This window comes from Pan troglodytes, chromosome 4, assembly GCF_028858775.2.
Source record: "Pan troglodytes isolate AG18354 chromosome 4, NHGRI_mPanTro3-v2.0_pri, whole genome shotgun sequence".
Lineage (NCBI taxonomy): Eukaryota > Metazoa > Chordata > Mammalia > Primates > Hominidae > Pan > Pan troglodytes.
Genome location: NC_072402.2, coordinates 102,372,215 through 102,395,364, shown reverse-complemented (window position 1 = coordinate 102,395,364; position 23,150 = coordinate 102,372,215).

Here is a 23,150-nt window from a genome sequence, read left to right as displayed (position 1 = left end):
GAAGGTTAGTGAAAATATTATATTTTCATGAACAGTTATTTTAAAACTAGTTGTATTCAATAATGTATGGAAATGTTTCCATATCAACTAATATTTATGTATAATTTTATTTCAATTACTAAATAGTTTTTCATTATATTGAGATCATAATACACCAACACATAACTGATGAAAATATATTTCCTTTTTTAAGAAAAAACAATGTCACAACATACATTCTTTTAACTATATATTTTCACAGATTGTTTTATTGCTATGCAATAATTATACACATTTGTTTATCAGTATTAACAGCTTTTTGGTGGAGTCATTAGGTTTTTCTAAATATAGGATCTTGTCATCTGTGAGCAAGGGCAATTTGACTTCTTCCTTTCCAATTTGAATGCACTTTATTTCTTTCTCTTGCCTAATTGCTCTGGCTTGGACTTCCAGTACAATGTTAAATGAAAGTGCTAAAAGTGCACATCTTTGTCTTGTTCCAGATCTTACAGGAAAGGGAAATTTCCTGAAAGTAGCTTCTTAATTGCTAAAATAATACTAAAATGCATAAAGGAAAGCAATAAACTTCATTTATTAAACACAGGCTGAACATTGGTTTTATTCTGAATTCTTGAAATTAAATTTGACCTTCCTGGCTTACAGCTGGAATCCAGGTCCAATTGTGTGAATCCTATCACAGTGCTGCAGAAGAATGCACAATTCTCATCTACCCATGAGGTGATGAATACTTGAGAAATCTGGGATATTTTGTAGAAGTGTGCAGGAATGGTTTTAGCTGTCAAATAATTTGCTCCTCTAACCTTATACCTGTGTAAGTATGGTCTAACCATCTTTCTTTTAAACAGATCTGATTTTAGGTTAAATTTAAGTGGCTAGTACCTCTTAATCTTGTTCACTAATGGGGAAGCTATCATACAATCATTTATCAACAGATACTTAGAACTTTTTATATCTACTATTTTCCTTGTGTTGTTTCATATTTCTTATATAGCCTTCATTTTCATTTTCACCTGCCATCTCCCCGCTCCCCAAAAAGTTATTGATAAGAAATGCACTGTCTTGAAAAGTCTGAAAGCGTATTTTATAAACAACTTTAGAATATTTTACTTGAAAACAGCCAGACATCTAGCTGATAGTTTGCCTTTTGGATTAGAAAGCAATGAAACTTGGTTCCTCCTTCATATTCTACATAACACTCTGACAGCTCTCTCCCAAATACCCAGCCCATGGAGACTTCACTTTTTGTTGTGGATGTTTGCTTATAGAAGGACTACTGTTGCAAAGTGTTTTAAATTTTCATCTTTTTTTTGGAAAGGACAAGAAAACAATAAAATTTAATATAGTGATAGTTTTTCTTTGGATCATATAACAAATAAAACAGGGATACATGGCATACCCATTCGTTTTTGTTGTTGTTGTTTTTATTTTGGAGACAGGATCTCTCTCTGTTGCCCAGGCTGCAGCTCAGTGGCCCCATCATAGCTCTCCATAGCCTCAAATTTTTGGTCTCAAACAATCCTCCTGACTCAACTTCCTAAGTAGTTGAGACTACAGGCATATGCCACCATGTCCAGCTCACTTTATTTTGTTTTTATAAAGATAGGGTCTTATTATGTGGCTCAGGCTGATCTCAAACTCCTGGGCCCAAGCAATCCTCCTGCCTCAGCCTCCCAAAGGGCTGAGATTACACGAGTGAGTGACTGTGACTGGCCCCCATTAGTTTTTGAAAATCACATTTTTAAACACTGCACAACATAAGTAAGAATTTTACTTTCAGTTCAACTTTAACATCATCAGAATAAATCATCAGAAAAATACACTAGAGAAAGATGATAGTTAAAAGGCATTTAGTACTTCCATATTAGATTGCTATAAATCTTTATTATTGTTTACTATTATGTTACTCTTAGTTAATATTAGACACTTTTAAGGCTTTTTTGAAGGACATTTAAGGCAATGCATTTTCCTTAGTTTTCTATGAGCTCTTCACATTTTCACAAATGCTTCATGTCAGCTATTGAATTTTATCTTGATGCTTGCAAATTTCATTTTATTCTCTCTCTTTATTTAGAAGAAATTGGTTTAACAATTTCATTTACTTCTGTGATGCAAATATGAGATTGTCTTATTTTGGAATACATCTGGTCAATTAGCTGCTATATGGATAACTAAGCCAACTTTATTTGATTTTGGATTCCTATGTAGATATATAATTGCTTGTCAGTGGCTTCAATTGACTCTCAGAAACTATTTTTGAACTTGATATATTTGTTTCAAGCCCTTAACTGGCCCTTCATAAGATCTATTGTAATTGAACTATTATTGAATCTCATCATAGCACACATTTTTCTTTTCAGGTACATAAGCTAATCCACATGTGGCTATGATTTGTTTGATTTTTTTATTACTTACATCTGCCCTATCTCTAAAGTTTATCTCTTTATCTTCGCTATTAATTGGAAAGTAAAGTGAATCTTTATTCCACTACAGACATAGAAGGCATTGATTAGATAAATGAGATTTTAGACTAGCGTCTAGAAACATAATTATTTTAATCATATCTAAATGTATCCATATTGTCAGTTAACATGAAAAACTATTAATAATAATTCATTTTAATTGAGTTTGTATAATCCATTGGTATTTGGCAACACTGCTGTTTTCTATAAGGTAAATGTACTTGTTTCTTTTTTATCTCATCTAATTGCAAAGTCCTTTTTAGCTTTAAATATAATTCTCTTACTACATTGAAAAATCTCTCAACCTCTAAGCTTGGAAAAGAATTTCATTTTTATAACAAAAATAGCCTCTAACAACCTTAAACTTTACCTATGCTTCCTACCTCAATTCCTTCTACCATGGGGACCTTATTCAATTATCTACAGTCACTCCTGAATCTTTAATTTCTCTTTCTCTAGTAGCTCTTTGTTTGGATTATTATTAACCTTTAAAGAACAACAATAACAAAAGCAAAAAAGTGAAAATTTCCCTTTCTCTTATTAACCACATGGCCTACTATCATTTTTTGTCTTCTTTCTGCCAAAAGCAAAACATAATAATTGAAACTCAGGGACTTCTTCTCAACAAGTCTTATTTTACTCCCAAACTTTAATAAAACTCCTCTCTCCAAGGTTGGCAGTTAGGTCTTAAATGCTATCTTATAATAGATACATTTCAAGGGAGGTAGCACTGTAAATGCTTAATAGCGTGGTTGCTGGGACCAGAATTCCTATATTTAAATCTCAGCTCCACCATTTCTCTCCTCACTGTCATTGTTTGTAAAATAAAGACATCATATTATTTATTTCATTAGATTTTTAAAAGTTTCATGTGATAATGTGTAAATAAAGCATTTATACTAAGGCCTATAACATGATTCAATATATGAAATCATTAGCTATTGTTATTATTTAAAACTTCATTTTGGCATGTTTCTTTATCTCAAATGATCTTCCTGGATTGTTCGTATGCATCACTTCTCATCTTCTAATCTCCGTGCTAATACCACATACGGTAAAGCCTACCCAGTTCACTCCATGTAGAGTATTTTTGCACTTGCCCCCAATCCAGACTCTATCACTGTAATCTGTAATACTATTTTATATTATTGTTCTATTGCTTATTACTCTTATTATTAATGCTATATACTTATTGTTGATGTATTATTTAATGTCAATCTTCATAGCAATATTCTTGATAGAAATGGGATATATGAAAGCCTGTCTCTTAGGTTAATGAGGTTAAGGACTACCTCCAGCATATAATGGGCTTTCTAGAAATACCTGTTGAACTTAAAAATATTCACTATTCCTATTATGTGATATATCAGCTCCATTCAAATTGTTCCCAACTTCCAGAATGTAACGTGGAAATTTTTCCATTCTAGCAAAACTGTACGGATGAAAAATTTTAAGTCAAACAAATTACCACTTAAAATGTCCCTGCATTGTCCTAAGGGCACACAGAAAATGAAAAATAAAATAAAATATGAAAGCAACCTGAATCTTTTTTTTTTTTTTTTTTTTTTTTTTTTTTTTTTTTTTTGAGACGGAGTCTCGCTCTTTTCGCCCAGGCCGGACTGCAGTGGCGCTATCTCGGCTCACTGCAAGCTCCGCCTCCCGAGTTCACGCCATTCTCCTGCCTCAGCCTCCTGAGTAGCTGGCATTGCAGGCGCCCGCCACCACGCCCCGCTAATTTTTTTGTATTTTTAGTAGAGACGGGGTTTCACCGTGTTAGCCAGGATGGTCTCGATCTCCTGGCCTTGTGATCCGCCCGCCTCGGCCTCCCAAAGTGCTGGGATTACAGGTGTGAGCCACAGCACCCGGCCCTGAATCTTGATAAAACAGTGAGGGTCTGTGGCACTTGGCCAAGGCTAGCTCCCTCCCTCACCGCATCCCCCAGCTCAGCATATCAAAACTCCACTCTAGACATGTGTGGACAAAACCTGCAACTCCTTTTCCCTCAGATTCCACTCAAAGAATACAATATTATCAGCCTAAACTGAGTGGCAGAGAGGCCAACTCTCAAAAACAAAGTTTATTCAGGAATAGTATAGGATTGCAATCTAGGATTCGCATTTTATGGCAGCCCCTAGGTACATCCCAGAGTGTTGTGGCAAGAGGAAGCTTTTAAAGACAAAAAGGAGGAATCCATGCAAGCTGTTTTGAAAGAAAGATCATTTGTTACAAGAGCTTATTGCAGGAGGTAAAATCTGTTCATTGATGGTACTGATTGTTACTTGAAGAGGGTCTTCATAGAAGTGGTTTAACTAAAAATTCCAGTTAGAAAAGTTCTCCTTGGCAGCTTCTGTGACACACATGTATGTATGAGGGCGTTTCCTTCATTGGCTCTCAGCTACATTTTGTTAGGGTTTAAGTTAAGTGACTCCATTTTGGTACTGGCAATTTTAACAGTATCTCATTGGGAGGTGCAGGCTGCAGGCATTTTTCATACCACACCCTCTGTCCTCAATTTCAAGTTGCAAAGGCTATACAAGAGCTAGTGTGGCTACGATATCAGAATTTCACTTCCCCCACTCAGCTACCACTCATAGGACAAGGAGCCTACCCAAGGATCAACAGTCTAAAAATATTGGGGACCTGATTGCTCCTGCCCAGCTTGCATATAGGGCAGAAGTTCCACATAGGCAAAGGCAAGCTGAGAAAGTGAGAGGCTACCTTCCTACCCAGCACCCCATTCATCATAACAGCCTGCTGTCCACCCCCTGCAACTCTGGAGCACTAGCATAAAGATTACAATCAGGGGATGTGGTAATTCATAAAAATAGACAGCTCCAAAGTGCCCCTTAAAAACTGTCTTTATTTAAAACAGAGTGTAGAAAATTTCAACCTCAGGGAGTGATTGAAACAGTAATTAAGAGGAGGCTGGTGGATCACTGAGAAGGAGCAACTAAATCATAAGCCAACCAGTTTATTAGAGTTCAAGAAAAAAAAAAGATAGCTAAATAGACCACTCCAGGGGTCAGAATAGACCTCAAAGACTGGCTTCTAAACCTATCTCTGCAAAGGGATCTAAATGTCATTGGATCAGACTAAGATGTAATTTGTGTCCGAGGCCACTTTGGAAGTTAAGAGAGCAATCAGTGACAAATTAGCTGAGACTGGACTGAGAATAATACCAAATAAGGCAGATAATCTGAAGAGAAATCAGAGAAAGACACAAAGAAAGCTCTACAAAAACCATCTCATCTCAGGGTGACTACGCACATACCTATGGCAGAACCTCCTGAGAAAGAGCACCAGAGGCTTAACATGCAGGAAATGTGGACATGACTGAAATAGCCAAGTTTCTTTCTCTCTGTTTTTATCTGTGTGTGTGTGTGTGTGTGTGTGTGTGTGTGTGTGTGTCTGTGTGTCTGTCTGTCTCTCTCTCTCTCTCTCACACACACACACACCCCAACAATAAACAAGCCTTGGAGGAAGTTAAGGAAATCAGTATCTAGTCCTAGTATATTACCTAGGCCAGGCACGTTGGCTCACACTTGTAATCTCAGCACTTTGGGATGACAAGGTGGGTGTATCACCTGAGGTCAAGAGTTTGAGACCAGCCTGGCCAACATGGTGAAACCCCCATCTCTATTAAAAATACAAAAAATTAGCCAGGCGTGGTGGTGGGCACCTATAATCCCAGCTACTTGGGAGGCTGAGGCAGGAGAATTGCTTAAAAATGCTTGAACCCAGGAGGCGGAGGTTGCAGTGAGCCGAGATTGCACCATTGCACTCCAGCCTGGGGGATAGAGGGAGACTGTCTCAAAAAAAAAAAAAGAAACAAACACAAAACAAAAATTATATATCTATCTATATATATATACACACACACACACACCTATATATACACACACACATATGTATATACACATGCATGTATATATACCTATACATATATACATGCATGTATATATACCTATACATATATACACATGCATGTATATATACCTATACATATATACACATGCATGTATATATACCTATATATACACATGCATGTATATATACCTATATATACACATGCATGTATATATACCTATATATACACATGCATGTATATATACCTATATATACACGCATGTATATATACCTATATATACACGCGTATATATACCTATATATACACGTGTATATATACCTATATATACACATGCGTGTATATATACCTATATATACACATGCGTGTATATATACCTATATATACACATGCGTGTATATATACCTATATATACACATGCGTGTATATATACCTATATATACACATGCGTGTATATATACCTATATATACACATGCGTGTATATATACCTATATATACACATGCGTGTATATATACCTATATACACATGCGTGTATATATACCTATATATACGCGTGTATATATACCTATATATACATGTAGGTATATATACCTATATATACATGTAGGTATATATACCTATATATACATGTAGGTATATATACCTATATATACATGTAGGTATATATACCTATATATACATGTAGGTATATATACCTATATATACATGTAGGTATATATACCTATATATGTAGGTATATATACCTATATATGTATGTATATATACCTATATATATACCTAAAAAGTACAGTTTTCACAAAAATTTATAAGATATACAATGTAATAGGAAAATGTAATCTATATATATAAGAATAAATGCAGACAACAGAAATTACCTGTGAGAAGGCCTAGATGCTGATTTAACAGACAAAAATTTCAAAGAATTTATTATAAAAATTTTCAAAAAAACTAAATAAATGCTGCATAGAGAAGTAAAGAAGCTTTGATGGAAATGTTCATCAGAGAATATCAACAAATACATAGAAATTATGAAAATAAACGAAATTGAAATTTTAGAAATAAAACATACAATAACCAAAATGAAAACAAAAAAATTGCCAGAGGGAATCACCAGAATATGTGGACAGGAAGAAGAATCAATAATCTCAAAGACAGCTTGATAGAGATTATGCAGTTTGAAGAAAATCAAAAAAAGAATGAAGGAAATGAACATAGACTCAGAGAAATGAGGGACAGCATTAATTACATAAAATATAAATAATGTGTGTACTAGAGAGGAGAGAGAAGGAGCAGAAAAATAGTCTAAGAAATAATGGCTGAATATCTCACAATTTCATAAAAATATTAATTTCACATATGTGAAGCTGAGAAAACTCCTAGTAGGATAAATACAGAGACTCACACCTAAATATATTATAGTGAAAATTAAAGACAAAAACAAAAAGAAAATTTTAAAAGCAACAGAAGAAAAATAACTAGGCATTTACAAAGGAATCCAATAAGATTAACTGCTAACATCCCCACCTAAACAATGAAGGCTTAAAAACAATGAGGTGGTATACACAAAGTGCTAAAAGAAAAAATAAAGAAAACCTCTCAAACAAGAATACAATACACAGAAAATTATCTTTTAAATATGATGTCAAATATATTCCCAGATTAAAAAAACAAAAAACAAAATCCACAAAATATTAGAGATAATTCATTGCTAACAGACTGGTAGACAATATACTCAGTACATTTTTCCTCCCCTTTTCTTTAATGAATTTTAAAACAATTTTATAAATGTTTATGTATTGTTGGGTCTTTAACATATAGAATAACAACATATTTGATTATAAAACTAAAATGTGGGTGAGATTAAAGCTGTATTAGAGGAAGAATATTGACATCAGATGGTAATTTGAGTCCAAAGGAAAAAAGGAAAGGAACCAGAAATAAAAAGAAGAAATGTAATACAGTTGTCCCTCCATATCCACGGATTTGCACCTGTGGATTTAACCAACCATGAATCAAAATTTTTTTTTTTAAATTGTATCTGTACTAAACATATACGGACTTTTTTCTCATGATTATTCCCTAAGTAATACCATATAACAACTATTTACATAGCATTTACATTATGTTAGATATTATGAGTAATTCAGAGATGATTTAAAGTATAGGGAAGGATGTGCATAAGTTATATGCAAATACCACATCCTTTTACATCAGATACTTAAGCATCCATAGATTTTGGTATCTGCAAGAGGTCCTGGAACCAATTCCCCAATGCTACCAAGGGACAACTATATAGCAAACTATATAAAAATATACTTACTCTCCTTTTTTCTCTCATCTTCTTTAATAGACATGAAATTATAGAAAGCAATAGTTATGCCAATTTATTTTTGCAAATGTAATGTGTTTGTGTGTAAAGGGAAATTGGAATAGAGATAATTTCTTTATTGCACTGGAGCTGAGTATAAATCTGAAATAATTTCTCAGAAGTAAAGATGTATATTGTAAGCCCAAGAGCAATCAATATAAAATGGCAGAATTAAATATATCAATAATAAAATTAAAATGAGGATCAATGAAATTGACGCATCTTTAGCTGCATTAAGGAAATAAAATAAAGAAGAGAATCAAATTATAGAAGAAGGATTAAAATAGGGGCCATTTCTACTGACCTAGTAGAAATAAAAGGAATAGAAAGGAATATCTTGAATAAACGTAGACCAAAATATAAGATAACTAACATGAATATACAAATCCTAGAAAGACAAAAACTACTGAAATGGACTCAAGAAGACATAGACCATCTGAATACACCTTTAAGATGTGAAGTGATTGAATTTTTAATAAAATAAAATTTCCACAATAAAAAGCCCAAGTATATATGACTTACCTGGTGAATTTTCAAACTTTTTAAGTGGATTTAAACGAGTTTGTCATATACTATTCCAAAAATGGAAGAGAAAAGAACACCTCTGATATCATTTAGTTATGCCAATATTAAATTAATACCAGAAAAGACAAAGTCATACAAAGAAATCAGCAAAACATTATCTCTTATAAATATAGAAGCAAACAATTTCACACAAAAAAAATACGTTTAACCTGCGTCCCACAACACCTATAACCTAAGCAAGGGTATCTTTGAAAAACCTACAACTAACATCATACTAATGGTGAAAGACTGAATGCTTTTCCTTTAAAGTCAGAAACAAGATGTCTGCTCTCATGACTTCTATCTAATATTGTATTGGAGATTCTATATTGGACAATTAAGCATAAAATGAAACAATATGCATTCAGAGTAGAAAAGAGGTCTATTTGCAGATGACAGGATTTTGTATACAGAAAATCTTAAGAGTTTCACTGTAAAACTATTAGAACTAGTAAGTGAGTTCATCAAGGTTGCATGATTCAAGATCAATACACAAAAATCAATTGCATTTCTCTAAACTTGTAATGAACAATCCGAAAATGAAGATTAGAAGGCAATTTCCTTTTTAGTAGCATAAAATAAAATATGAATCACATTTTAACAAAAGAAGTACAAATCTTATTCTAAAATTTTGTAAAACATTATTGAAAGAAATTTAAAATGTAAATATACAGAAAAACATTTCATCTTTATAGAAGACTTTATTTGCTAAAATGCCAATATTACCAAGTTGATCTTCAGATTTAATGTAATTTCTACCAAAATCCTAGCTCATTTTTTTTTTGAGAAATTAACAAACTGATCCTTATATTTATATGAAAATTCGAGGACACAAAAATATCCAAAATAATCTTGAAAAACAGCAAAATTGAAGGACTCACACTTCCCAATTTCAAGACTTATTATAAATCTCCAATAATTAAATAGTTGGTACCACCACAAGAATAGGTGTATAGATCAATTGAATAGAAATAAACATTCATATTTATAACCAATTGATTTTTGACAAAGATATCAGATAATTAATTGTGGACAGTATAAATGCCCCCAGTGAATTCTACTAAGACAATCGGATATCCATACAGAAAAATTTACTCAAAATGGATCAAAGTCCTAAATGTGGGACTTAAAACTATAAACTTCTTAAGAGGATAAACTCTTAGGGGAAGAATCTTCATGACCTTGGGTTTGAGAAATGATTCTTAGATATGATACCAAAACATAAGCAGCAAAAAAAAAAGTGATATAAAATGCTCAATATCATTAGCCATCTGAAAAATAGAAATTAAAATCAGGATAAGATACCAGTTTATACCCACTAGGATGGCTATAACTAAAAATACAGGTAAAGGCAAATGTTGGCAAAATGCACAGAAATTGGAAATCTCATACACCGAGGTTTTAATAGAAGATGATGCGGCCACTATAAAAAGCTACCTAGCAGTTCCTTTAAATGTTAGACATGGCTACACATGACCCAGAAATTTCACTGCTAAGTATATATCTCTTACAAATGAAAATATGTTCACACAAAAACTTCTATACACATATCGGGCATGCTGGCACACACCTGTCATCCTAGCTACCTGGGAGACAGGGGCAGGAGTGTTGCTTGAGCCCAGGAGTTGGAATCCAGCCTGGGCAACATAGCAAGACTCTGTCTCTAAAAAAATACCTTTTTTTTTTTTTAAGACAGAGTCTCACTCTGTCACCCAGGCTGCAGTGCAGTGGCACCATTTTGGCTCATGGCAAACTCTGCCTCCTGGGTTGAAGCAATTCTCCTGCCTCAGCCTCCTCAGTAGCTGGGATTACAGGTGTGCACCACCATGCCCAGCCAATTTTTGTATTTTCAGTAGAGACAGCGTTTCACCTTGTTGGTCAGGCTGGTCTTGAACTCCTGACCTCATGATCCACCTGCCTTGGCCTCCCAAAGTGCTGGGATTACAGGCATGAGCCACCACACCTGGTCCCCCAAAATACTTTTTTAACTAAAAAAATTAAAATTCAAAAAACCCTCAACATAAATTTCAATAGCAGTATTATTCATGTTAGCCTAAAAAGTAGAAATGACCCAAAAGTAGAAACAACTGATGAATGAATAATTTGTAATATACACTTCTGTAAATAGTTAAATAAGCCAGGAAAGATTTTTAAACTTTCTGAAATAAACATAGCTTGAGAAAAATAAAATAAAATTATCCATTGGTCTCCAACACTTATTTTCAAACTGACATATTGCTGTGCTTTAAGAACCATATCTAAAGCATTCTATTGATTACCTTTACTTCTCAACTCAACTTCTCTAAAACAGACAGCTTTTCTCCATTTCATCTTGTCTGATTTCCCTCTTGTAACATCAACCCAGATTTGAAATCTTCACAACGACCTTGAATTTCCTCCATTTCTTTGTTCCTTTATTCAGTCATCTACAGTGATTTACTTGTTCTTCTATGTACCCCATCTCTTCTGGTCTGGCTACCAGGACCTTAATCTGCAATCACACTTATAAAATGATATGAATAGTAGAAACATTGTGAAAAGTATAATTGTTTTGGAAATATGCCATATCCAGTTGTATAATTTTATTTCAGCTCAGATACGTTTTGCTTACATTTGGAACCCTTTAATATTCCACCTAAATTTTAACAAGATATTTCACATATAAATATCCTTAATGTATTTTATATGGCTGCAATTTTTATTAGTTGAGCTATGTTTACACTGTGAAAAAAATAAACATTTAAAGTTAAAACTTATATCTCAAGTTGATCCTACATTTAAAATATATAAAATCTACAGTTAATGATTATCTTAGTTCCTTTCCTCCTGCTATAATAGAACACTACAGACTGGATAATTTATTAAGCAAAGAAATTTATTTCTCATAGATCTTGAGGGTGGAAAATTGAAGAGCATGGTGCCAGCATCTGGCAAGGGCCTTGTGCTGCTTCATGACATAGCAAAATGTCAAATGAAGATGTAAGACAGAGAGAGGCACTAGAGTCCAGATTCACTTCATAACAACCCACTCATAATACCTAACCAGCTCCTGTGATGATGCCATTAAGCCATTCGTAAGGGTGCTGCCCTCATGGCAAAATCACCTATTAATAGGCCCCAACTTCCAACACTGTTTATTGCATTGGGAATTAACATTCCAACAGAGGAACTTTTGGGAGACACATTCAAATCATAGTAATGATCAAAACATAATTTAAAAATTTTAAACAATAAATGTGTATCAAAGGAATTTGAATAATAAATCTGATGCTTTCATGTTTAATTTCTCAAACTATTATTTGTCTCGGAACTGCTTGTTTCATATCCCAAAAGATTCTTAACTGAGACTTTTTAATGTCTTTTTCCACTTAGAAACAGAAAGGCACATCTTATAGAAAATAAATGAAACCATGAAATATTAAAGTTTGTTTTGAGAATTCAAACTTACAGTGTGGGCTTGATTTCTCACACCGACATAATTCCTTCAAAGGAAATCGTGTAATACTATAATGTTCTATTCATATGCTAGGTCAGCTTTTAAGACAGATATTGGACTTAGTCTAAGAATTAAGGCATTCCTTAATATTTCAGCAAACATCATCAGATTAGTATTACCATGGGCATCTCAGCTCAAATTTAGTCAAACAGAAAGGGTTTAAATGGCCAGAAAAGTTGAGTATATGACCCAAAGAATTGTGTTTCTTAATTAAATCTTCATGGACATATACATTCAAAGATTGCTGGGATATACTAAATTTAAGAGGATAATTCCAACATGTATACAAATGTGAAAAATAAATTTTCCCTAGAATTACTGAAACATGGTGTGTTTGATAACTAAACCGTGATGTTAAACTGGTTATACCAAAACTCCCTAAATTTATTTTGGCATAGGTAATTTATGTAATTTTTTGATTTATTTCTATGAACTATATTCAATCCTTTTTTTATGTATGCCATCTACAGCACACTATAAACAATAATAGCTCTCTTAAAACTTTCGAATGTGAATGTTACCATCTATTCTCAAAATAGTTCTGGGTGATTTTACTGCCCCAGTGTATGTATCTTTCTTTTTATCAAATAGCAATAAGAATAAAGTGTCATTTACTTTGTTAAGCACTTATAAAAATGCCGTTTCCTAGAAGATGCATTGTTATAAACAACGATTCATAAATGCAAAGGAAATATCATAATTTCAGGAAAGTATGATGTAGTGACTAATGAAGGGATTTTTATCACATTAAAAGATTTTGAGAAACCTAGTCCAACTCCTCTTTCAAACTAGCTTTGTTACAATGAGCAAATTACTTCCCAGCTTTTGTTATTTGTTCTGTCTATAAAATAAAGTTGAACAACGTCATTTCTAAGGTTTCCTTTGAACTCTAAAATCGTAGGCTGCTTTTATTCTTGATTTATAATTAATTTCATAAAATGAATGCAAGGTAGTATAGTAAACTAAAAGTAAAATAAATTATGGTAGATGATTGTATTTATTTTCACAATGGCTAAACATTTGAATATTTCAAATTTATTCTACTGATGTATTACAACTCTAAATATTTGCTGCTGAAACTCAATATAAAGGAATGTAAATATGCAAGGAATAGGTTAACTAATCACCTGGTGTGAGATAATGGGTAAACATTGTAAATTCATTATATTTTCAAAGGCTTCACATGCCAGCCTGTTAGCAAATATAGGAACTATGATAAATCACCCTTAGGGTAAGCCTTGATCTTGTCTACCATTGTAAATTAGCTTATCAACAACTCACACTAATGTAGTAATGTCAGTGAAAGATAAATCACAGTTTATGAATTCACTTTTGTTAGGAAACAAAATTAGATACTTTCTAATGCTGACATCGGACTTGATGTTTAATGACATATTAAAAAATCTGGAGGAATGTGTAGTAAATAGAGGAAAATATAATGATTTATGCATTCATATTTTGAGTCTCTATTAGCCCTATCACTGGACATAAATCCAGTTTAATTTCACAATTTTAGATTTCAAAACTCACCTTTCATAAAGTGAGAGTCAAAGTAAAGCCTAGTGACTGTTTTTAACAGATATGTGTGTGTTTCGCTTTTCTAGTCTTTATTTTTATTTATTTATTTTTTTATTATTGATACAAAATATTTTACATATTTACAAAATATTTTACATATTTATGGGGACATGTATTTCTTACATGCATGGAATATATAATGGTTGAGTGAGGGTATGTGGGGTATCCTTAATTTTGAATATGTATCACTTCTATGTGTTGGTGATATCCTCTCTTCTACTTTGAAATATATAATGCATTGTTGCTAACTATAGTCACCCTATTCTGCTACCAAATATTGGGGCTTATTTATGCTAGCTAACTGTATGTTTGTACCCTCTGATCAACTTCTCTCTATCCCCATCTCCTACCCACACACCCTTCCCAGCCTCTGGAATCTATCATGCTATTCTCTATCTTCATGAGATCAACTTTATTAGCTCCCACATATAATTGAGAACATGTAATATCTGTCTTTCTGTGCCTGGCTTATTTCACTTACCATAATGATCTCCAGTTCCATCTCTGCTGCTGGAAATGATATTATATGATTCCTTTATATGGCCAAATTGTATTTCATTGTGTATATACAACACATTTTCTTTAACTATTCATCCATCAACGGACACTTAGGGTGATTCCCTATCTTTTCTGTTGTGAGTGGTGCTGTGATAAACATGCAGGTATCCTTTTGGTTTAGAGGTTTCTTTTCCTTTGGATAAATATGCAGTAGTGGGATTGCTAGATTCTATGGTAGTTCTATTTTTAGTTTTTTGAGAAATCTGTATACTGTTTTCCATAGTGGTTGTACTAATCTACATTCCCACCAACCCTGTAGAAGAGTTCATTTTCTCTAAATCCTGGCCAGCATCTGGAATTTTTCGTCATTTTAATAATACCTATTCTAACTGCTGTAAGATGATATCTCATTGTTGTTTTGATTTGCGTTTCTCTGATGATTAGCGATGTTGAACATTTTTTCATATGCCTGTTGGCCATTTGTATGTCTTCTTTTAAGAAACGTCTAGTCATATTTTTAGCCCACTTTTTAATGGGGTTATTTTGTTGTTGTTGTTGAGTTGATGAGTTCCTTGTATATTCTAGATATGAATCTCTTGTCTGTTGAATCGTTTTCAAATACTTTCTCCTGCTTGACAGGTTGTTTCTTTTGCTGTGCAGAAGCTTTTAAGTTTAATATACTTGGCATTGTATATTTTTCTTACAGTTATCTGTACATTTGAGATCTTAGCCATAAAATCTTTGCTTAAACCAACATCTTCAAGCGTTTTCCCTAAGTTTTTTTTAGTAGTTGTATGTAGTTTCAAGTCTTATGTTTAAGTCTTTAATACATCTTCAGTTTATTTTTGTGTATGAAGAGAGATAAGAGTCTAGTTTCATTTTGCATGTGGACTATCTAATTTTCCCACCACCATTGATTGAAGACACCATTCTTTCCCACTGAATTTTTATGGTGTCTTATCAAAAATCAGTTGGTTATGAACATGCAAATTTGTTTCTGGATCCTCTATTATATGTTCCACTGGTCTATGTATCTGTTTTCTCTACCAATATCATGCTGTTTAGTTACTATAGCACTGTAATATATTCTGAAGTCAAGTAGTGTGATGCCTTTAGTTTATTGTTTTTGCTTGGGATTGTTTTGGCTATCTGTACTCCTTTTTGGTTCCATACAAATTTTAGGATTACTTTTTCTAATTCTGTGAAAAAAATGATGTTGGTATTTCGGTAGGGATTGCATTGAATCTGTAAACTGCTTTGGGATTGTGGCCACTTTAATGATACTAATTCTCCTGCTTTGCTAGCAAAGGATGTATTTCCATTTGTTTGTGTCCTCTTCAATTTCTTTCATCAGTGTTATTTTTAGTTTCCTTGTAGAAATCTTTCACTTCTTGGTTAAATGTATTCCTAAGCATTTATTTTTTTTGGAACTATTCTAAATAAGTTGTCATCTTGATTTCTTTCTCAGCTACTTCATTATTGGTGCATAGAAATACTACTGATTTTTGTATGTTGGTTTTGTGTCTTGCAACTTTGTAGAATTTATTTATCAAATCTAAGAATTTTTCTTAGGTTTATCTACATATAAAATAATATCAGCAAAGAAGGATAATATGCCTTTCTCTTTTTTAATTTGATACATTTCATTAATTTATTTTCTCTTGCATTGACTGCTCTAGCCAGGACTTCCAGTGCTATGTTGAATAAGAGTGGTGAAGGTAGCCATCCTAGTCTTGTTCCATATCTTAGAGAGAATGCTTTAAGCTTTTTCTCATTCCATATGATGTTAGCATTGGGTTTGTTATATGACTTTTATTATTTTGAGATATATTCCTTCTTTTTCTAGTTTCTTGGGAGTTTTTTTAATCATAAAGGAAGATTGAATCTTACCAAATGTTTTTCTTCATCTTTTAATATGATCGTATGGCTTTTGTCTTTCATTCATGTGATATAACATGTTTATTAATTTGTGTATGTTGAGTTACCCTGGCACTCCTGATATAAATTCCACTTGGTCATGGTGTATTATCTTTCTAGTGTTCTGTTGAATTTGGTTGGCTAGTATTTTGTTTAAAATTTTTGTTTCTACATTCTTCAGAGATATTGGCCCATAGCATTTTTATTTTGTTTTTGTTTGGTTTTGGCATCAGGTTAAAGCTGGTCTTGTAAAATGAGTTAAGGAGATTTCCCTCCTCTTTAATTTTTTGGAACAGCTTCAGGAGCATTGCTATAAGCTCTTCCTCATATGTTTAATAGATTTTGGCTGTGATTCCCCCCAGTCATGGACTCTTCCTTTTTGGAAGACTTTTTGCTACTGATTCAATCTCACTACTTGCAATTGATCTATTCAGGTTTTCTATTTCTCCCTGATTCAGTCTTGGGAGGTTGTATGTTTCCAGGAATTTACTGATTTTCTCTTGGTTTCCCAGTTTGTTAGCATACAGTTGTTCATAATAGTCTTGATGAGCTTTAGTATTTTTGTGGTATTAGCTGTAATGTCTCCTTTTTTCATTTCTGAATTTGTTTATTTGGGTTTTATCTCTTCTTTCTTCATTAGTCAAGCTAGTTGTTTATCAATTTTGTTTATTATTTTGAAGAGCAAACTTTTTGTGTCATTGATAGTTTTTATTGCTTTTTTAGTCTTTATTTTATTTAGTTATTCTCTGATATTTATTACTTCTTTCCTTCTACTAATTTTGGATTTTGTTTGTTCTGGCTGTTCTGGTTCCTTGGGGTGTATCATTAGGTTGTTTATTTGAAATATTTCTACTTTTTGATGTAGACATTTATTGCTATAAACTTCCCTCTTACTACTGCTTTTGCTGTATCCCACAAGTGTTGGTATGTTGTGTTTCAATTTTCTTTTTTTCTGATATTTAAAAAATGTCTACTTTAATTTCTTCATTGACCCAATGTATTAGTCCATTCTCACACTGCTAATAAAGACATACCCAAGACTGGGTAATTTAAAAAGAAAAGAGGTTTAATTGACTCACAGTTTAGCATGGCTGTGGAGGTCTAAGGGAATTTACAATCATGGCAGAAGGGGAAGCAAACATGTCTTTCTTCACATGGTGGCAGGAGAGAGAAGAATGAGAGCTGAGTAAAGCAGGAAGCCGCTTGTAAAACCATCAGATTTCATGAGAACTTACTCACTATCACAAGAATAGCATGAGGGAAACCGGTCCCATGATTTAATTATCTCCCACTGAGTCCTTTCCACCACACATGGGGATTATGGCTATTACAATTCAAGATGAGACTTGGGAGTGGGGACAGCAAAACCATATGATCATTAAGGAGCATATTGTTTACTTTCCATGTATTTGTAGAGTTTCCAAAGTTCCTCTTGGTATTGGTTTCTGGTGTAATTCCATGGTCCGAAAATATACTTTATATAATTTTGATTTTTAAAAATTTTTTGAGACATGTTTTGTGGCCTAACATGTGGTCTATCATGGAAAATGTTTCACATGCTGATGAGAAGAATGTACAATCTGTAGTTGTATACAAGTCTCTGTAAATGTTTGTTAGATCCATTTAGTCCAAAGTCTGGATTAAACCTGATGTTTCTTCATTGATTTTCTTTCTAGATGATTTTTCTAATGCTGAGAAAGGGATGTTGAAGTCTCTCACTGTTATATTGTTATATCTCCCTTTATCTCTAGTAATAATTACTGTATGAATCTGCATGCTCCAGTGTTGGGTGCATATATGTATATTTAGGATCATTCTTTTCTCTTGCTGGATTAATCTCTTTATCATTGTATAATGATTTTTTTTTACTTTTGTTGCTTAAAAGTCTGTTTTATCTGATATAAATATAGCTACTCCTTTTTTGCTTTGGCTTTTTTTGGTGTGGAATATCTTTTTGCATCCTTTTAGATTGAGTCTACAAGGTTTTTTTAACAAGTAAAATGTATTTCTTGTAGATAGTGTATATTTAGATTATGCTTCTTTATCCATCACTCAGGCAGTATCTTTTAAATATAGACTTTAATCCATTTACATTTCAGGTTATTATTGATATGTGAGGTTTTGTTTCAATCATATTGTTGTTTTCTGGTTGTTTGTAAATACATTTTTTCCCCTCTCTTGTTGTTTTCATTGTGGTTCCGTGGTTTTCTGTAGTGGCACCATTCAAATCCTTTTTCTTCCTCAGTTGCATCTTTGGTTTGTCAGTGCATTTTATACTTTAATGGGTTTTCATTATGGTAAATGTCATCTTTTCACTTTAAAGTTTAAGATTCTCTTGATCATTTATTTTAATGCCAGTCTAGGGGTAATGAATTCTTTCACCATTTTCTTGTCTGAGAAAGACATTACTTGTCCATTTATGAAGGATAATTTTGCTGGATATAGTACCCCTGGGTGGCAGTTTATTTTATTCTTTCAGCACTTTGAGTATGTCACCCCATTCTTTCCTGGCCTGTAAGATTTCTGCTGAGAAACATGCTGTTGGTCTCATTGGGGTACCTTTATAAGTGACTGGATGCTTTTCCCTTGATACTTTTAGAATTATCTCTTTGTCTGACTTTAGACAGTGTGACTATAATATGCCATAATATAATTCTGTTTAGTTGGGCCCCTGGAAAGAAGACTTTTTACATTATATGTGTTTGGAGGACTTTGAGATTCCTCTATCTAAATGTCTAAGTCTCTTGCTAGATTTGGGGATTTTTAAAATCTATTATTTTATTAAATAGGCTTTCTAACCTTTTCATTGTCTCTTTGCTCTCAGGGACACCAATAATTTGAATATTTGATGATTTTATGTTGTTCCAAATATATGAATGCTTTGCACATTCTTTTTAAATTTATTTTTGCTAATTTTTGTCTGACTGGATTATTTTTAAACACCTGTCTTCAAGTTCTCAGAGTCTTCCTTCTGCTTAATCTAGTCCATTATCGAAGCTTTCAAATATATTTTTATTTCATTCAATGAATTTTTTGACTCCAAAATGTCTGTTTTGTTCTTTTTTAAATATAGACCTCTTCAGTAAATTTTTCATTCATATCCTTGTTTGTCTGATATCTTTGTATTTTTTTTTTCAGAATTATCTTGTATCTTACTGAGCTTCTTTAAAATCAGTATTTTGAAATCTTTAGGATTTTGTGAATTTCTCTTAGATTGAGTTCTGTTACCGGAGAATGGTTTTAGTCCTTTGGAAGTATTTTTTTTCCTTTTTAATATTTCTTATGTCCTTACATTGATATGTGCATATCTGGTATAATAGTCATTTCTTCCAATTTTTTGAATTTGCTTTTTTATGGGACGATTTTTTCCTGAAGATATATATGTGGTTTTGGTTGAATAGGGTACTTTGCCTTTGAGTTTGTGCCCATGCAGTAGTGTATGTAGTCACTGTGTTATTTCTTCAGCTGTAAACAGTATCTGTGATTTCCTTGGTGTTTTGGGGTGCACTTATAAGTGGGGGCTGTGAAGAAGCTTTTCTGGGACTAGAATACCAGGTGGGCCAGTCTTCAGGCTCCAGTAGTGTCAATGGTTAGCTGAGTGTGCCTGTCCTTGAGCCCCAGAATTGTGTATGCTCACTCTGTTGTTATAGAATCCAAGCAGGCCAGTTCTTAGGCCTCCCAGTGGCTTGCTCATATGCCAGTAGTGACAGCAGTGGGTGGGGGTGAACTGGTTCTTGGGCCCCTGGACAGTGAGTATGAAGTGGACAATTGCAACAGCAGTGTTAAGGCGGCTGACCTTGGTGCTGGTAGTGGCTGCAATGAGATGGGCAGGCCAGTTCCATGGCCCACAGTTGGCACATGTGGGTGGGTGCCAGCTGTGGTGACATTGGCATGTTTGGTCAACCCACTCTCACACCCTGAAAGGAAGGTTGAGATGCCAGTGGTGATGGACTGGGGTGGGAGATACTGAACTGTATACTGGGTGGATGGGACTGGGCTGGCAGACTTGCCCACAGGCCACCTGTAAGTGTATTCAAGTGCTAGCTGATAGTCATGGGTGGAGTGGTCCCCACACTGCTGGCAAAATGCTCAGGTGGAGGCAGTGGTGGCTGCACTGTGCGTCAGTCTCCAGGGAGAGCAGGGCCACTTTCAGTGGGAGTAGCATAGGTAGACAGCTGTGAGGCTTGTGGTTTGCTTGTGTCTCAATCCCACAAAAGCCCACAACAGTGGCAGTATGATTAGTCTTTTGGGTGTGTGAAGGTGCCCAGCATTCCTTTCTCCCTCCTTAATCCAGTGGTACAATCAGCAGCATTGGCCCCAGGGCAGGACACCATCCTTTAAGAGATTAGTTCTCAGAGTGGCACAATGCAGCAGCTGCTCAGGGCTCCAAAGCCTGTAGGGCTCGGTGTGAGCTCTCTCTTTGGAGCAATGCTCTGCATAATTTCTATGTAGCTCCCTTTGTTGGTCTCCAGACCCACAAGGGTTGAGTTGCTTTCCTGTGGCTAGGACTGTAAAATTCCATGGAGGGAATGTGGAGCCCTGCAGGGGTCACTCACCCTTTCCCTGTGTCTGGGAACTTTTCCCAGTTCCTGGCCATTCCTGGCTGAGCAGGCTGCCATGCCTCCCTATCCTTCTTTCCTTTTGTTATTTCCTTTGTTAAATTCACTTCTTCACTAAATTCTGGGGTTTTTTTTCTTAGATAATCTATTCCAAGTATGAATATCTACTTCCTATTTTGGTTTTCTTTGTGGAAGTAGGGCTTACTGGTTGCATCTAGTTGGCCAAGTTGACCATCTTGCCTTCAGCATCTATGCACTTTTCTCATTTTTAAAATGAGAGAATAATGATACTTTACAGGGCAGGAGTGGGAATTAAATGTGATAGTGCTTACACAAAATTTGCATTATCTACTCCTTCAATAAATGTTAGCTAAGACCTGGGACATAGCATTGCTTAACATATATTTTATGCATGAGACATAGCATCTTTAGGAAAAACTGCTGGAAGCTGCTTTCCTCAGAAGTAGATTATGGGTCCGTCAGGCATTTAGAGCTTCACTGGTGCCTTTTCAGGGCAGTACTGATCATGACCCGATCCAGCTTGACTAGATGAAAACAATAAGGCCAGGAATTTGGAGTGACTTGTTTAGCTTACAGAGGCAGAACCAGAACTACTAAGTATTCTGACTCTCATCTTATACCTGTCATCTTTCTTCTGTGTTCTACTTATAATTTAATATACATTAACCACTATAATTTTCAAACGAGGAGAAAAAAATAAAATAGCATTTTCAGATCTCAGCAATAATTTTTAAAATCTGTAGGGAGAACATTACCTCACCTTGAGAACTGAAAAAAACATTTCTCAGTCTGGGGGAATATAGATTTTGTAGTAAGAAAGAATCAGTCTCAGTTTTCTTTATCAGCCTCTCATAATGGTTGTGAGACTCCAGAGAATAGCCAACACTCTGGAGAATGGAAATGGCTGGGAAGTACATCAAAACAGAGAGGCCTATAGGCAGTCTAAGAAAGTCTTCAAGCCTCATGTTTATCTAAAAGTAAAATCAAGCTTTTAGATCTAAGGAGCCCTACCTAAATGATGTTGTAGGCTGAACTCCCCTGTGCCCAGACTCCCCCAAACCTATCTAAGCCAGATCAAGTGCTGCAAGGACTAAACTCTATCCTTGTGCCCTCAAGCATTTGTTTTATTCTTCAGTCTAAGGAACTTTCAGAATAAATCTGGGTCTTTGTTAAGGAGCACCTTGATCTGTATCAGACATTTAGTTATTTGTATATTATTTATTTTCATGGTGAGTTTTACTATCCAACTACAGTATTTCTTTGTTCTAGTAAGTCCATTCTTTCCAAATGTCTTTATGTTGTGTAGCAGATTGTGTTTTCCAAAGATAGCCACAATTCTGTAATGTGACCTTATCGCTCTCCCTCCACCCCATAAAGAGCTGGAGAATATTTCTCCACTGTCTTGAATCCGGGAAGGCCATGTGACTGCTCTGACAATAGAATAAGCAGAAGTGGTGCTGTGCCTGTTTCTGCTCCCTACCTCTTGGAAGCCATCTATTCTGTAAGAATTACGGCTTCTGTTAGAGCCCCACATTGTGAAAAAAAAAAGAAAAAAAAACATGGAAGAACTGTGGAATATAAGATGCCATGGAGACAGAGAGAGAAAGAGAATAAGAGAGAATGAAAGAGAGCAGTAGGACAAGGAGAACCAAGGTGCCAGATATTATGTGCTTGGAAATAATGTTATTACTTTCACATTTCTATACAGTCAGGGCTTTCTAAGCAAAGATTGCTGGGGGCTGGGGAAGAGGGGCAGGTCAGTAAATAGCAACCCTAAAGAAAGAGACCTTCAGAGAGGTTAACAGTTGTATCTCTCCAGAGTC